Source organism: Trachypithecus francoisi, unplaced genomic scaffold (genome assembly GCF_009764315.1).
Source record: "Trachypithecus francoisi isolate TF-2019V2 unplaced genomic scaffold, Tfra_2.0 Lachesis_group5, whole genome shotgun sequence".
Lineage (NCBI taxonomy): Eukaryota > Metazoa > Chordata > Mammalia > Primates > Cercopithecidae > Trachypithecus > Trachypithecus francoisi.
The window spans coordinates 86267376-86284175 of NW_022681470.1; the positions used below are offsets into that span (position 1 = coordinate 86267376).

The following is a 16800-nucleotide window of genomic DNA, read 5'->3' on the forward strand; positions in this document are numbered from 1 at the left end:
TGTAATCCCAGTACTTTGGGAGGTCGAGGCAGTTGGATCACGAGGTCAGGTGATTCAGACCAGCCTGGCTAACATGGTGAAATGCCATCTCTACTAAAATTACAAAACATGAGCTGTGTGTGGTGGCAGACGTCTGCAGTCCCAGCTACTCGGGAGGCTGAGGCAGGAAAATGGCGGGAACCCGGGAGTCGGAACTTGCACTGAGCCGAGAACAAGCCACTGCACTCCAGCCTGGGTGACAGAGTGAGACACTGTCCGGAAGAAAAAGAAAGAGAGAGAGAGAAAGAGAAAGAAAAAGAGGGAGAGAGAAAGAAAGAAAAGATAGAAAGAAGGGAAGAAAGAAGAAAGAAAGAAATAATGAGAGAGAGAAAGAAAAGAAAGAAAGAAAGAGAGAAAGAAAGAAAAGAAAGAAGTAAAGAAAGAAAGAGAGAAAGAAAAGAAAGAAGGAAAGAATGAAATAGAAAGAAATAAATGAAAGAAAGAAGGAAAGAAAGAAGAAAGACACAAAGAAAGAAAGAAGGAAGAAAGAAAGAATGAGAGAAAGAAAGACAAAAAGAAAGAAAGAAAGAAAGAAAGAGAGAAAGAAAGAAAGAGAGAAAGAAAAGATTGAAGGAAAGAAAGAAGAAAGAAAGAGAGAAAGATAAGACAGAAAGAAGGAAAAAGAGAAAGAAAGAGAGAAAGAAAGAAGGAGAGAAAGAAAGTAATGAAAGAAAGAATAGAGACAGAGAGAAGAAAAGAAAGAAGGGAAGAAAGAAAGAGAGAAAGAAAGAAAGAGAGAGAGAAGGAAAGAAAGGAATGTAGAAAAGACAGAAAGACAAGAAAGAAAGCAAAAAAGCCTACAGCACCTGGTATTCCCAGGCAATCTCCCATCCAAGTACTAACTAGGCCTGACCCTGCTCAGCTTCTGAGATCAATGAGATCTCATGCGTTCAGGGTGGTATGGCTGTAGACGTCGGCAGAGGCGCCTGGCTGCCACAAGAGCGCAGCTCAGCCATGCCTGCCAGATTCCAGCCAGCACTGCCAGCCCAGGGCCTCCAGGGTCGTATGGAACCGTGGATCCACTTACCTGCAGCCTTCCTCGGGCTCCAGAGCTCCTGAGCTTCCACCACGTCTGGCCTGCTCTGAATAGGGAGTGCTCCGAGGCATCAGGGCCCAGGGCCCACTATCCTGGGACCCTATCCAGTGCTCTGCCCTGTCGCAGAGGTATTCTTTTGGATCCCTGGAGGCTCAAGAGATCCTGCACAGCCCCCTCTTACCCCACCCAGCCAGAGGCATCAGGGCTCGCCAAGGGTGAACAGGCGGCCCAGCGGCGCATGGACTTTTTCTCACAATGCCAATACCTGGGCCTGCTCCTTTGGGGTCAGGCTTCCTGCCTCTCAGGCTGCAGCCAGGCTCCTGGCAGGATGGCGGTGAGGCAGAAGCAGTGTAATGCTGCTACACAGTGGTTCTTTGGTGGCGCACCCCGGACGGAGTTCCCCGGGCACTTCAGTGGTGTAGGGGTGCGATAAAGGGGGAGCAGAGTCAGGGGAGGTTGGGAAGCATGGCGACAGTAGGTGGAAGGGAGGGAGGGGGGAAGCCACAAAAGCCTACAGCATGCCAGGTGTGGTGGAACACACCTGTAATCCCAGCACTTTGGGAGGCTGAGGCGGGTGGATCACGAGGTCAGGAGATCCAGACCTGCCTGGCTTACACAGTGAAACTCCATCTCTGAGGCAGGAGAATGGCGTGAACCTGGGAGGCAGAGGTTGCAGTGCAGCTGAGATCGTGCCACTGCTCTCCAGCCTGGGTGACAGAGAGAGACTCTGTCTGGAAGTGAAGAAAGAGAGAAAGGAAAGAAAGAAAAGAAGAAAGAAAAAAAGAAAGAAAGAAAGAAAAAGAAAGAAAGAAGGAGAGAAGAGAGAAAGAAAGAAAGAGGAAAGAGAAGGAAAGAAGGAAGTAAGAAGGAAGGAGAGAAGGAAGGAGGAATAGAAAGAAAGGAAGGAAGAAAGAAAGAAAGAAGATAGAAAGAAAGGAGAGAGAGAGAAGGGAAGAAAGGAAGATAGAAAAGAAAGAAAGTAAAAAAGCCTATAGCACCTGGTAATCCCAGGTGGTCTCCCATCTAAGTACTAACCAGGCCCGATTCGGCTTATTTTCTGAGATCAGACGAGATCAGGCGCATTCAGGATGGTATGGCAGTAGATGCCGGCAGAGGCGCCTGGCTGCCCCAAGAGCTGGGCCCAGCCATGCCCGCCCAATTCCAGCCAACACTGCCAGCCTGGAGTCACCAGCTGGGATCGGGACCACCGAGCCACTTGCCCGTGGCTCCCAAGCTCCCAAGCTTTTACCACGTAGGGCTCGCTCGGAACAGGAAGTGCTCCGAGGCGTCAGGGCCCAGGGCCCACGATCCTGGGACTCCGTCCAGTCCTACCCACTGTTGCGGAGGTATTCTTTTGGATTCCTGGCTGCTCAGTAGCTCCTGGGAGGCCCCTTCTTGCCCTGCCCACCCAGAGCCGTCAGGGCTGGTCAAGGGCAGACAGCCAGCCCAGCCACGCATGACCTTTTTCCTCACAACGTCCCCACAACGGTCACTTGTTCCAACCAAGACCTAATAGTTTGGCAAGAGGGTGTGGCGGTTTGAGGGTTGGGGAATGTCCCTGTTTGCCCCTGGCTCGCACTAGAATCAGCAGCCTGATCCCCGGCGAGAGGGGCTGAGACACACAAACACAGACACACAAGCACACATACACACAGACTCACATACATGCGTGCGCACAGAAACGGCTTGAAGTAGAGAAAGGAAGAGATGGATGGAGAGATTGAAACTGAGGGAGGGAGGGAGATAGCCTTTGAGAGAGACAGGGTAGGGGGAGAGGGAAAGACACAGACAGAGAGGCAGATAAAGAGAGAGGGACAGAGAAAGAGAGAGAGACATAGAGAGAGAGGGAAGGTGAGAGAAGTAGCATGAGGTGCAGGGGCAAATCCAGAAGTAAGGGGGAGAGAGCTAGAGAGTGAAGGCGATAGAGTCTTGGAGAGGGAACACCCTGTTCTGATAGGTAGGGCCCTTTTGAGCAGGCCTGGATAAGGTGGAGGTGGCTTAGGCTGGACCAGAACTGGGTGGCCAGGCTGTCCATGCGAGAGGAGTGAGCTTTTGTCTTGGATTAATTGCTTGCTTTCGAGGTGGGTTTTGTAGGCTCCATCCTTTGTTGGCACCTCCCTGTGCTCTTCATGTGGTGCGGTGGGCCCCTTGATTTCTAGATTGCACCTGCCCATTTGGTGGGAGCCGTGGGAAGGGGCTTGCCCACGGGGCAGAAGGCCTGTGTCTCTGGCCTGTCCTCAGGATAGGAGTTTACACAAAGAGTGACACTTTGGTGACAAAGGTAATCCGGGTTCACAAGGACTGTTTTCCTGGTGACTGGCGAGACAATGCCCTTCCCCCAGATAAAGCAGCCCCTGCCTACTGGAGCGGAGGTGTTGGATGGCGTGTGTGGCCCCCGCTGCCCCTGCCCGCACCTTCCAACAGTTTAGAAGGTTCCGGCAGCACCTGATGAGTGGATTGAATCACCTGGGCGTTCCAGGAGCTGGAAGGACCAGGAAAAAGAGGGAACCCATGCCTGCACCTTTGGGGTCCGGCCCCTTGCACCTCTGGGCTGGAGACGGGATCCTAGAGAGGCGGCGGTGCAGCAGAAGCAGTGGGATGCAGCTGCCCGGTGGTGCTTTGGTGGCAGACACCCATGAGTTGGTCCCAAGATGCACAGGGCAGTAGGTGGGCAATAATGTGGGAACAGGGTCAGGGGAGGTCAGGAAGCATGGCAACAGAAGGGAGAAGGGAGGCAGAAGGGAAGCCACAAAAGCCTACTGCAGGCCGAGCATGGTGGATCATGCCTGTAATCCATCACTTTGTGTGGCCGAGGCGGTTGGATCATAGTCAGGAGATCCAGACCAGCCTGGCTAACGCAGTGAAACCGCGTCTCTACTAAAACTACAAAACATGAGAAAGGATGGTGACCGTGCCTGCAGTCCCAACTGCTCAAGAGCCTTAGGCAGGAGAATCACGTGAACCCTGGAGGAGGAGCTTGCAGTGAGCCGAGATCACGTCAACGCACTCCAGCCTGTTTGATAGAGTGACACTCCATCGGGATGAAAAAGAAAGAAAGAAAGAAAGAAAGAAAGAAAGAAGAAAGAGAGAGAGAGAGAGAGAGGAAGAAGGAAGAAGGAAGGAAGGAAGGAAGGAAGGAGGAAGGAGGAAGGAAAAGGAAAAGAGAGAGAGAAAGAAAGAAGAAAGAAAGAGAAAGAAGAGAGAAAGATAAAAAGGAGAAGGAAAGAAAAAGAAAGAAAGAGATAAAGAAGTAAAAGAAGGAAAGAAAGAAGAAAGAAAGAAAACAAAGAAAGAGAGAAGAAAAGAGGAAAGTAAAGAAAAAGAGAAAGAAAGAAAAGAAAAAACAAAGAAGGAAAAAGAGAAGGAAAGAAAAGAAAGAAAGAGAGAGAGAAAGAAAGAATGAAAGAAAATCAAAAAGAAAGAAAGGAGAGAAACAAAAGAAAAAAGAAGGAAAGAAAGAGAGAGAAAGAAACAAAAGAAAGAAAGAAGGAAAGAAACAAGAAAGAAAGAAAAAAAGAAAGAGAGAAAGAAGGAGAGAAAGAAAGATAAGAAAGTGAGAAGGAAAGAGAGAAAAGAGAAACAAAGAAAAGAAGGAAAGGATGAAAGAAAGAATGAAAACAAAGAAAGAAAGAAGAAAAGAAGAAAAGCAAGAAAGAGAGAAAGAAAGAAAATAAGCAAAGATAGAACGAAAGAGAGTAAGAAAGAAAACAAAGAAAGAAAGAGAGAGAAAGAAGAATGAAAGAAAATGAAGAAAGAAGGAAAGAGAGAAAGAAAAGAAAAAAGAAGGAAAGAGAGAGACAGAGAAAGACAGAAAAGAAAAAAAAGAAAGAAAAACAAAAGAATGAAAGAAAGAAAGTGATAAAGAAAAGAAAGAAAGAGAGAGAGAGACATCGGGGTCCTTCAGGGTGGTATGGCTGGGACACCAGCAGAGGCGCCTGGATACCCCAAGAGCCCGGACCAGTCAAGCTCGCCGGCCTCCAGCCAGCACCACCAGCCCAGGGTTGCTGGGCTCATATCGGGACCCCGAGCCGCCCGTGGCCTTTCTCCCCTACAGAACTCCAGGGTTTCCACCACGTCGGGCCTGCTCGGAACAGGGAGTGCTCCGAGGCGCCAGGGCCCAGGGCCCACAATCCTGGGACCCCATCCGGTCCTCCGCCCTATCTTATAGGAATTATTTTGGATCTCTGGCCTCTCAGGAGCTCCTGCTAGGTCCCCTCTTGCTCCACCCACCCAGAGCCGTCAGGGGTGTCCAAGGGGGAACAGCCACCCCAACCACGCATGGTTGTTTGCTCACAACGTCCCCACAATGGTCACTTGTTCCAACCAAGGCCCGGCCGGTGGGCAGGAGGGTGTGGGGGGTTGGGGGTTGGGGGATGGCCCTGCTTTGCCCCAGGCTGGAACTAGAGCCGGCAGCCTGATCCCCAGTGAAAGGGCCTGAGAGAAACAAAGACACACCCCACCAACCCCAGAAGCAAATCCACAACCCCACACACAAACACACCTGGGCGCTCGAGTGCAGGAACCCACACAAGCACACACACACACACACACAGAGACACACACATACACACACCCTCACAGACATGCATGCATGCACAAATGACTTGAAGGAGATCAAGGACAAGATGGATGGAGATTGAAACCAAGGGAAGGAGAGAGACAGCGATCGTGGGACAGGGGAAGGGGAGAGGGAAAGAGATACACAGAGAGGCAGAGAAACAGAGAGGGACAGAGAAAGAGACAGAGACAGAGATACAGAAGGAAGGTCACTGAAGTAGTGGGAGGTGCAGGGGCAAACCCAGATGAGAGAGGGGGAGGGATCTCGAGAGTGAGAGCAATAGAGCTGTGGAGAGGGAGCACTCTGCTCTGGTAGGTAGGTCCCTTTTGAGCAGGTCGGGATTGCGTGGACGGGGCTTGGACTGGGGCAGAACAAGGTGGTCAGGCCGTCCATGTGAGAGGAGCAATGGAGCACTGAGATGGGTTTTGTTTTGGATTAATTGCTTGCTTTGGAGATGGGTTTACTAGGCTCCTTCCTTTGTTGGCACCACCCTGTGCTTGGTGCAGTGCGGTGGGCCCCTTGACTTGCAGAGTGCCCCTGCCCATTTGACAGGAGCAATGGCACCGAGTGTGCCCACGGATCCCGAGGCCTAGGTCTCTATCATGTCTTCGGGACTAGAGTTTGCACGAAGTTAGTGGCAATGGGAATCCAGGTGCACAGGGACTGTTTACCTGGTGGCTGGCGAAGCAATGTCCTTGCCCCAGATAAAGCAGTCCCTGTGTTGTGGAGTGCAGTTCTTGGCTGGCGTGTGTAGCACCAGGTGACCCTGCCTGCCCCTTGCCCCAGTTTGGAAGGTGGCGGCAGCGCCTGATGAGTGGATTGAATCGCATGGGAGTTCCTGAAGCAAGATGGCACCGGGAATGGCTGAAACCCATGCCTGCACCTTTGGGGTCCAGCCCCTGCCCCTACCGGGATGGAGGCAGGCTCCTGGCAGGGAGTCAGCTAGGCAAAAACGGTGGGGTGCTGCTGCCCAGTGGTGCTTTGGTGGTGGAAACCATGAAGTAGATCACTGGCTGTGGTGGGGGTGAAGGTGCGTGATAAAGGGGGAGCAGAGTTGGGGTGGTTGGGAAGCATGGCAACAGTAGGGGGAAGGGAGGGAGGGGTGAATCCCCAAAAGCTGACAGCAGACCAGGCGCTGTGGAATATGCCTGTAATCCCAACACTTTGGGATGCTGAGGCGGGTGGATTACGAGGTCAGGAGATCCAGACCAGCCTGGCTAACATGGTGAAATCCGGTCTCTACTAAAACTACAAAACATGAGATGGGCGTGGTGGCCAGCGCCTGTAGTCTCAGCTAATCTGGAGACTGAAGCAGAAGAATAGCGTGAACCCAGGAGGTGGAGCTTGCAGTGAGCCGAGATCACACCACTGCCCTCCAGCCTGGGTGACAGAGCGAGACTGCATCTGGAAGAAAAAGACAGTAATAAAGACAGACAGAAAGACAGAAAGAGAGAGGAGACAGAAGAAATAAAAGAAAAAGAAGAAAGAAGGAAGAAGGAAGAAAAAGAGAAGAAAGAAGAAAAGAAAAAGAAGCAAGAAAGAAAGAAAGAAAGAAGAAAAGAAAGAAAGAAAGAAAGAAAGAAGAAAGAAAGAAAGAAAGAAAGAAAGAAAAAAGAAAAAGAAGAAGGGAGTGAGGGATGGAGGAGGAAGGAAGGAAGAAAAAAAAGAAGAGAGAAACAGAAGGAAGAAAGGAAGGTAGAAAAGAAAGACAAGAAAGAAAGCAAAAAAGCCTGTAGCATCCGGTATTCCCAGGCGGTCTCCCATGCAAGTACTAACAAGACTCGACCCTGCTTAGCTTCTGAGATCAGATGAGATTGGGCGCATTCAAGGTAGTATGGACATAGACACCACAGAGGCCCTTGGCTGCCCCAAAAGCCCGGTCCAGCTATGCCTACTGGCTTCCAGCCAGCACCGCCTGCCCGGGGCTTCCGGGCTGGTATTTGGACCCCTGAGGCCCTCTCCCATGGTGTTCCCCCAACTCCCAAGCTCCCGAACTTCCACGACGTCTGTCCAGCTCAGAACAGGGAGTGCTCCAAGGCGTCAGGGCCCCCAGCCCTTGGTCCTGTGACCCAGTCCAGTCCTCTGCTCTGTCACAGAGATATTCTTTTGGATCCCTGGTGGCTCAGAAGCTCCTGTGAGGCCCCCGCTTTCCCAACACAGATAGATCCGTCAGGGCTGGCCAAAGTCGAACAGGGAGCCAAGTGGCACATGGCCCTTTTCTCACAATGCCAACATCTGGGCCTGCGCTTTTGGGATCCGGCCCCCTGGCCTCCCAGGCTGGAGCCGGACTTCTAGCCCAGTGGTGGCTAGGTGGAATCGGTGAAATGCTGCTGCCTGGTGGTTCTTAAGTGGCGCACCCCCAGAGGGAGTTCCCCAGGTGCTTCGGGGGTTTAGGGGCATGATAAAAGGGGAGCAGAGTCAGGGGAGGTTGGGAAGCATGGCGATAGTAGGCAGAAGAGAGGGAGGGGGGAAGCCACAAAAGCCTACTGCGGGCTGGGTGCGGTGAATCCCGAATGTAATTCCAACACGTTGGGAGGTCGAGGCATGTGGATCACGAGGTCAGGAGATCCAGACCAGCCTGGCTTACACGATGAAATCCCGTCTTTAGTAAAACTACAAAACATGAGCCAGGTGTGGTGGTGGAAGCGTGTGGTCCCAGCTTCTCAGAAGACTGAGGCAGGAGAATGGCGTGAACCTGGGAGGTGGAGCTTGCAGTGAGATTAGATTACACCATTGCACTCCAGCCTGGGTGACAGAATGGAACTCCATTTGGAAAAAAAAAGAAAGGAAGGAAGGAAGGAAGAGAAGAGAGAAGAGAAAGAAAGAAAAGAAGAAAAGAAGGAGAAGAAACGAAGAAAGAAAGAAAAGAAGAAAAAAGAAGGAAAGGAAGAAAGCAAAAAAGAAGAGAGAGAGAGAGAAGGGAAGAAAGGAAGGTAGGAAAGAAAGAAAGACAGGAAAGAAAGCAAAAAAGCCTACAGCACCCGGTATTCCCACATGGTCTCCCATTCAAGTACTAACCAGGTCCAACCCTGCTTAGCTCCTGAGATCAGATGAGCTCGAACACGTTCAGGGTGGCACGGTGGTGGACAATGGCAGAGGTGCCTGGCTGCCCCAAGAGCTTGGCCCAGCCATGCCCACCAGCTTCCAGCCAGCACCATTGCCCCGGGGCTGCCGGGCTGGGATCAGGACCCCTGAGTTTCTCACCCGCAGCCTTACCCCCGACTCCTGAGCTCCCAAGCTTCCACCACGTGGCACTCTCTCAGAACAGGGAGTGCTCTGAGGCATCAGGGCCCAGGGCTCACGATCCTGGGACCCTGTCCGCTCCTCCACCCTGTTGGGGATGTATTCCTTTGGGTCCCTGGTGACTCAGGAGCTCCTGTGAAGCCCCCTCTTGCCCCACTCACCCAGAGCCATCAGGGCTGGCCAAGGGTGAACAGCTGGCCCAGTCACGTGTAGCCTTTTTATCAAAATGCCCTCACCACAGTCGCTAGTCCAGACCAAGACCTGGCCGGTGGGCAAGAGGGTGTGGTGGGTTGGGGATGGGGGTGGCCCTGCTTTGCCCCAGGCTGGCACATGAGCTGGCAGCCTAATCCCCGGCGAGAGGGGCTGAGAGAAACCCAGACACATCCCACCTTCCACAGGAACAAATAGACAGCCCCACAATGAGACACACCTTGGTTCTCTCATGTGGGAAACCACACACGCGTGTGCACACACACACACACACACACACACACAGATGCACGCACACACACACGGCTTGAAGGACAGCATGGAAGAGATGGATGGAGAGATTGAAACCGAGGGAATGAGAGAGTCAGCAATCAAGTGAGACAAGGGAGGGGGAGAGGGAAAGAGACAGACAGAGAGGCAGAGAAAGAGAGGGACAGAGAAAGAGATAGACAGAGAAACAGAGGGAAGGTGACAAAAGTAGTGCGAGGTGCAGGGGCAAACCCAGAAGAGAGAGGGGGCGGGAGCTAGAGAGCGAGAGCGATGGAGTTTTGGAGAGACACCGCCCTGATCCGGTAGGCAGGGCCCTTTTGAGTAGACTGGGATATGGTGGAGGGGGCTTGGACAGGGCCAGAACAGTGTGGCCATGCCATCCATGAGAGAGGAGCACCGTGGAGCGTTGAGACTGGTTTTTTCTTGGATTAATTCTTTTCCTTCCATGTGGGTTTTGTAGGCTCGTTCTTTTGTTCGAACCTCCCTGTGCCCTTTGTGCGATGCAGTGGGCCCCCTGATTTGCAGAATGTGCCCACCCATTTGACCGGAGCTGTGGCAACTGGTGAGCCCACGGGGCATGAGTCCTGGGTCTGTGGAGTGTCCTTGGGACCCGAGTTTACATGAAGATGGTGGCAATGGGAAGCTGGGTGCACAGGGACTGTTTTCCTGGTAGCTGGCGACGCAATGTAATTCCCCCAGATAAAGCAGCAAAAGCATACTGAAGCGGAGGTGTTGGCTGGTATGTATGGCACCTACTGCCCCTGCCTGTCCCTTTCCCTGGTTTGGAAGGTTCCAGCAGCACCAGAAGTGTGGATTGAATCACCTGGGCATTCCGGGAGTGGGTAGGGACTGGGAAAAGCAGGAAACACACGTCTGTGCCTTTGGGGTCCAGCCCCCTGCCATCAAAGACTGGGGCCAGGATCCTGGCGAGGCAGAGGTGAGGTGGAAGAGGTGGAATGCAGCTGCCTGGTGGTGCTTTGGTGGGGGACCCCCAGGAGGCGACCCCCGACTACCGTGGGGGTGTAGGCGGGCCATAAAACGGAAGCTGCGTCAGGCTAGGTTGGGAAGCATGGCAGTAGTAGTGGGAAGGGAATGAGGGGGGAAGCTCCAAAAGCCTGCAGCAATCCAGGACCGGTGGATCATGCCTGTAATCACAGCACTTTCAAGGCTCGAGGCAGGTGGAACACGAGGTCAGGAGATCCAGACAAGTCTGGCTAACACGGTGCAACCCCGTCTCTACTAAAACTGCAAAATATGAGCCCGGCGTGGTGGTGGGCATCTGTACTCCCAGCTGCTCAGGAGGCTGAGGCAGATAATGGCGTGTACACAGAAGGCAGAACGGAAAGTGAGCCAAGACCGTGCCACTGCACTGCAGCCTGGGTGACAGAGCAAGACACCATTTGGAAGAAAGAAAGAAAGAAAGAGAGAAAGAGAGAAAGAGAAAGAAAGAGAAGAAGAAAGAAAGAAAGAAAGAAAGAAAGAAAGAAAGAAAGAAAAGAAAGGAGGGAGGGAGGAGGGAGGGAGGGAGGGAGGGAGGGAAGGAAGAGGAAGGAAGGAAGGAAGAAGGAAGGAAGGAAGGAAGGGAGAGAAGGAGAAAGAAAGAAAAAAAGAAAGAGAAAGAGAAACAGAGAGAGAAAGAAAGAAAGAAACAAAGAAAGAAAAAGAGAAAAGAAAGAAGAAAGAAAGAGAAAGAAAAGAAAGAAAGAAGGATTGAAAGAAGAAAGAAAGAGAGGAAGAAAGAAAGGTGGAAAGAAAGAGAGAAATAATGAAAGACAAGAAAGAAGAAAGAAGGAAAGAGTGAAAGAAAGAGAGAAATAAAGAAAGAAAAGAAAGAAGAAAGAAGGAAAGAGAGAAAGAAGACAAAAGAAAGAAAGAAAAAAGGAAAGAAAGAAAAAAAAACAGAGGAGAGAGAGAAGGGAAGAAACAAAGGTAGAATGGAAAGAAAGACAAGAAAGAAAGAAAAAAAACCTACAGCACCCGGAATTCCCAGGGTGTCTCCTATCCAAGTACTAACCAGGCCCGACCCTGCTTAGCTTGTAAGATCAGACGAGATTGGTCACGTTCAGGGTGGTATGGCAGTAGACGGCAACAGAGGCGCCTGGCTGCCCCAAGAACCTGGCCCAGCCATGCCCGCCGGCTTCCAGCTGACACCACCATCCCGGGCCTGCCAGGCTTGTATTGGGATCCAGGAGCCACTCGCTCAGGGACTTCCCCCAGCTCCCGAGCTCCCAAGTTTCCACTATGTTGGGCCCGTTCAAAACAGGGATCACTCCCAGGCATCAGGGCCCAGGGCCCACAATCCTGGGACACCGTCCCCTCCTCCACCCTGTTGCACAGATATTCTTTTGGATCCCTGGCCCCTCAGGAGCTCCTGCGAGTCCCCCTCTTGCCCCACCCACACAGAGCCATCAGGGCTAACCATGGGTGAACAGCTGTCCCAGCCAAGTGTGGCCTTTTTCTCACAGCTCCCCCACCATGGTAGCTTGTCCCAAGCAAAACCTGGCCAATGGGCAAGAGGGCGTGGGGTGTTGGGGGTTGGGGTATGGCCCTGCTTTAACCCGGTCTGGCACTAGAGCCAGCAGCTAAGAAACCAGACACCCCACCATCACCAGCAGCAAATCCATACCACCACACACAGACACACCTGGGCGCACAAGCGTGGGAACCCACACACGTATGTGCACACACACACACACAGACACACACAAACACATGCACGCACACACAAACGGCTTGAAGGAGAGCAAGGAAGAGATGGATGGAGAGATTGAAACTGAGGGAGGGAGAGAGACAGCCATCGAGAGAGACAGGGGATGGGGAGAGGGAAAGAGACAAACAGAGAGGCAGAGAAAGAGGGACAGAGAAAGACAGAGACAGAGGGAAGGCAGCAGAATTAGAGTGAGATGCAGGGGCAAACACGGAAGAGAGAGGGCGAGGGAGCTAGAGAGCAAGGGCGATAGAGCCTTGGAGAGGGAGCGTCCTGATCTGGTATGAAGGGCCCTTTTGAGCAGGCCAGGATAGGGTGGAGGGGGCATGGGGTGGGCCAGAACAGGGTGACCAGGCCGTCCATGCAAGAGGAGCAATGGAGCGCTGAGATGGGTTTTGTCTTGGATTAATTACTTGATTTGAAGGTGAGTTTTGTAAGCTCCTTCCCATGTTGGCAACTCCCTGTGCTCTTGGTGTGGTGTGGTGGGCCCCTTGATTTGCAGAGTGTCCCTGCCTGTTTGGCAGGAGCCATGGAACAGGGGATGCCATGGGCGTGCCCAAGCAACTGGCACCTGCACCTTTATGGTCCGGCCCCCTGCCCTCCCAGGATGGACCTGGGTTCCTGGCATGACGGCGGTGAGGTGGAAGTGGTGGGAGGCTGCTGCCCGGTTGTGCTTTTGTGGCGGACTCCCAAGAGGACGTCCCCGGCTACGTCGGGGGTGTAAGCAGGTGATAAAGTGGGAGCAGAGTCCGGGGAGGTTGGGAAGCATGGTGACAGTAGGCAGAAGGGAGGGAGGGGGGAAGCCACAAAAGACTACAGCAGGGTAGGTGCGGTGGATCACACCTGTAACCACAGCACTTTGGGATTCTGAGGAGGGTGGATCACGAGGTCAGGAGATCCAGACCAGCCTGGCTAACACCATGAAACCCCGTCTCTACTAAAACTACAAAGCATGAGCCCGGCGTGGGGGCGGGCGCCTGTAGTCCCCACTGCTCAGGAGGCTGATGCAGGAGAATGGTGTGAAAGCGTGAGGCGGAGCTTGAAGTGAGCCGTGATCGCACCACTGCACTCCACACTGGGTGATAGAGAAAGACTCCATCTGGAAGAAAAAGCAAGCAAGGAAGCAAGGAAGGAAGGAAGGAAGGAAGGAAGAGAAAGAAAAGAAAGAAAGAAACAATGAAAGAAAGAAAGAGAGAGAGAGAGAGAAAGCAAAGAAAGAAAAAAGAAGGAAAGAAAGAAACAAGGAAAGAAAGAAAGCAAATAAGAAGAGAGAGAGAGAAGGGAAGAAAGGAAGGTAGAAAAGAAAGAAAGACAAGAAAGAAAGCAGAAAAGCCTACAGCACCCCGTATTTCCAGGCGGTCTCCCATCACAAGTACTACCCAGGCCCAACCCTGCTTAGTTTCCGAGATCTCGTGCATTCAGGATGCTATGGCCATAGACACCGACAGAGAGGCCTGGCTGCCACAAGAGCCCTTCCCAGCCATGCCCGCCAGCTTCCCGCCAGCACTGACAGTCCAGGGCCTCCAGGCTCAAATCGGGACCCCAGAGCCACTCGACCGTGGCCTTCCCCCGGCTCATGAGCTCCCGAGCTTCCACCTTGTCTGGCCGCTTTGAACAGGGAGTGCTCCAATGCATCAGGGCCCAGGGCCCATGATCCTGGAACCCCGTCTGGTCCTCTGCCCTGTCACGGAGGTATTCTTTTGGATACCTGAGGGCTCAGGAGCTCCTACAACGCCCCCTCTTGACCCACACAGCCAGAACTGTCTGAGATGGCCAATGGCGAGCAACCAACCCAGCCTTGCGTGGCATTTTTCTCACAATGCCCCCAACACAGTCGCTTGTCCCGATGAAGACCCAGTCAGTGGGCAAGAGGACGTGGGGTGTTGGGGGATGGGGGATTGGCCCTGCTTTGGCCCAGGCTGGCACTAGTACCAGAAGCCTGATCTCTGGCGAGAGGGGCTGAGAGAAACCCAGACACACACCCCCAACACCAGGAGCAAATCCACAGCCCCACACAAAGACACACCTGGATGGTCGGGCACGGTAACACACAATCGTGCCCACACACACAAACACACACACACGCATACACGCACCCACAAACGGTTTGAAGGAGAACAAGGAAGAGATGGATGGAGAGATTGAAAAAGAAGGAAAGAAACAAGGAAAGAAAGAAGAAAGAAAGAAAGAGAAGAAAGAAAGAGAAAGAAAGAAAGAAAGAAGAAGGAAGGAAGGAAAAAAAAAGAAAGAAAGAAGAGCGAGAGAGAGGAGAGAGAGAAGGGAAGAAAGGAAGGTAGAAAAGAAAGACAGATGAAAGAGAAACCAAAAAAGCCTACAGCACCCGGTATTCCCAGGTGGTCTCCCATCCATGTACTAACCAGGCCTGACCGTGCTTCGCTTCCGAGATCAGACAAGATCAGGTGTGTTCAGGGTAGCATGGCCATAGACACAGAAAGAGGCGCCTGGTTGTCCCAAGAGCCTGGCCCAGCCATGCCCGCTGGCTTCCAGCCGGCCCTGCCAGGCCTGGGCCGCAAGCTTCGTATCGGAACCCATGAGGTGCTCGTCTGCAGTCCTCCCCTGGCTCCCAAGCTCCTGAGCTTCCACCACATCAGGCCCATTAGGAACAGAGAGTGCTCCGAGGCGTCAGGGCCCACGGCCCACCATCATGGGACCTCGTCAGGTCCTCCACCCTGTCGCAGAAGTATTCTATTGGATCCCTGGCCACTCAGGAGCTCCCTCAAGGCCCCCTCTTGCCCCACCCACCCAGAGCCATCAGGGGTGTCCAAGTTCGAACAGCTGGCCCAGCCGCCCAGGGCTTTTCTCACAACGCCCCCAGCATGGTCGCTTGTTCCAACCAACACCCAGTTGGTAGGCAAGACAGTGTTGGGGGTTGTGATTTCTGGCATATTTCTACTTTGCCCTGGGCTGGCACTAGAGCTGACAGCCTGATCTCTGGTAAGAGGGGCAGAGGGAAACCCAAACACACACCACATCCACCAGGGGTAAATGCAGAGCCCCACACACAGACACACAAGGGACCTTGCACACGGGAACCCACACACGCATGCACACATGCAGACAGACACACACACACATACACACACACACACACATGCACGCCCACACAAGCGGCTTGAAGGAGAGCAAGGAAGAGATGGATGGGGAGATTGAAACCGAGGGACGGAGACAGACAGCAATCGAGAGAGACAGGGGAAGGGGAGAGGGAAAGAGACAGACAGACAGAGAGTCAGAGAAAGAGAGAGGGACAGAGAAAGAGAGAAACAGAGGAAAGGCGACAGAAGTAGTGCAAGGTGCAGGGGCAATCCCAGAAGAGAGAGGGAGAGGGAGCTGGAGAGTGAGAGCGGTAGAGCCTTTGAGAGGGAGGGCTCTGCTCTGGTAGGCAGGGCCCTTTTGAGCAGGGCTGGATAGGGTGGAGGGGGCTTGGGGTGGGCCACAACAGGGTAGCCAGGTCGTCCATGCGAGAGGAGCAACAGAGCACTGCCACGGGATTTGTCTTGGATTAATTGCTTGCTTTGGATTTGGGTATCGTAGGATCCTTCCTTTGTTGGCACCTCCCTGTGCTCTTGGTGTGGTGCGGTGGGCACCTTGATTTACAGAGTGTGCCCACCCATTTGGCAGAAGCCATGAACTGGGCGTGCCCACTGGGCCCAAAGCCTGAGTCTCTGGTGTGTCCTCGGGACTGGAGTTTACACGATGTTGGTGGCAATGGGATTCTGGGTGCACAGGGACTGTATTACTGGTGCTGGCAAAGCAATGTACTTCTCCCAGATTATGCAGCCCCTGCGTTCTGGAGTGGAGGTCTTGGGTGTCGTGTGTGGCACCTGCAGCCCCTACTTATCGTTTCCCCCAGTTTGCAAGGTTTCAGAGGCACCCGATGAGTGGATTGAACTGCCTGGGAGTTCCAGAAGAGGGAAGGCACCAAGAACGGCAGGGAACCGGTGCCTGCGCTTTTGGGGTCCGGCCCCCTGCCCTCCTGGGCTGGAGCCAGTCTCCTGGCAGGGTGGCGGAGATGCAGAAGGTGGGGGATGCTGCTGCTCTGTGATGTTTTGTTGGTGGACACCAAGGAGGAGGTCCCCAGGTATGACGGTAATTTAGGCAGGTGATAAAGGGGGAGCAGAGTCAGGGGAGGTTGGGAAGCATGACAACAGTAGGGGGAAGGCTGAAAGGGGGGAAGCCACAAAAGGCTACAGCGGGTCAGGCACGCTGTAATGTGGCTCACGCCTGTAATTCTAGCACTTTGGGAGGCCTAGGCAGGTGGATCACGAGGTCAGGAGGTCCAGACCACCCAGGCTAACACGGTGAAACCCCATCTCTAACAAAACTACAAAAAGTGAGCTGGGTGGGGTGGCAGTCGCCTCTAGTCCCAGCTGCTCGAGAGGTTGAGGTAGGTGAATGGCATGAGCCGGGGATGCAAGCAGAGCTTGCAGTGAGCCGAGATTGGGCACCCGAAATGCTCGCCCAAAGCCTTCCCCCATCTCCGGGGCTCCCGAGCTTCCATCACGTCAGGCCTGCTCAGAACAAGGAGTGCTCCAAGGCGACAGGGTCCAGGGCCCACGATCCTGGGACCCCGTCCAGTCCTCCCCACTGTGGCAGAGGTATTCTTTCGGATTCCTGGCCGCTCAGTACTCCTGAGAGGCCCCCTCTTGCTCCACCCGAGCAGAGCCGTCTGGGCTGGCCAAGGTCGAACAGCCAGCCCAGCCGCACATGGCCTTTTTC

At 53.2% G+C, this 16800-nt stretch overlaps 6 pseudogenes; all 6 read right to left on the reverse strand.

The window, feature by feature from the left end:
* Positions 1-833: 833 nt before the first annotated feature.
* LOC117077099 lies at positions 834-951 on the reverse strand (annotated as a pseudogene).
* A 1110-nt stretch (positions 952-2061) lies between these two features.
* LOC117076980 lies at positions 2062-2180 on the reverse strand (annotated as a pseudogene).
* A 5180-nt stretch (positions 2181-7360) lies between these two features.
* On the reverse strand, positions 7361-7479 carry LOC117077122 (annotated as a pseudogene).
* Positions 7480-8602: 1123 nt separating this feature from the next.
* LOC117077132 lies at positions 8603-8721 on the reverse strand (annotated as a pseudogene).
* Positions 8722-11321: 2600 nt separating this feature from the next.
* LOC117076994 lies at positions 11322-11440 on the reverse strand (annotated as a pseudogene).
* A 2952-nt stretch (positions 11441-14392) lies between these two features.
* On the reverse strand, positions 14393-14511 carry LOC117076876 (annotated as a pseudogene).
* Positions 14512-16800: the final 2289 nt, after the last annotated feature.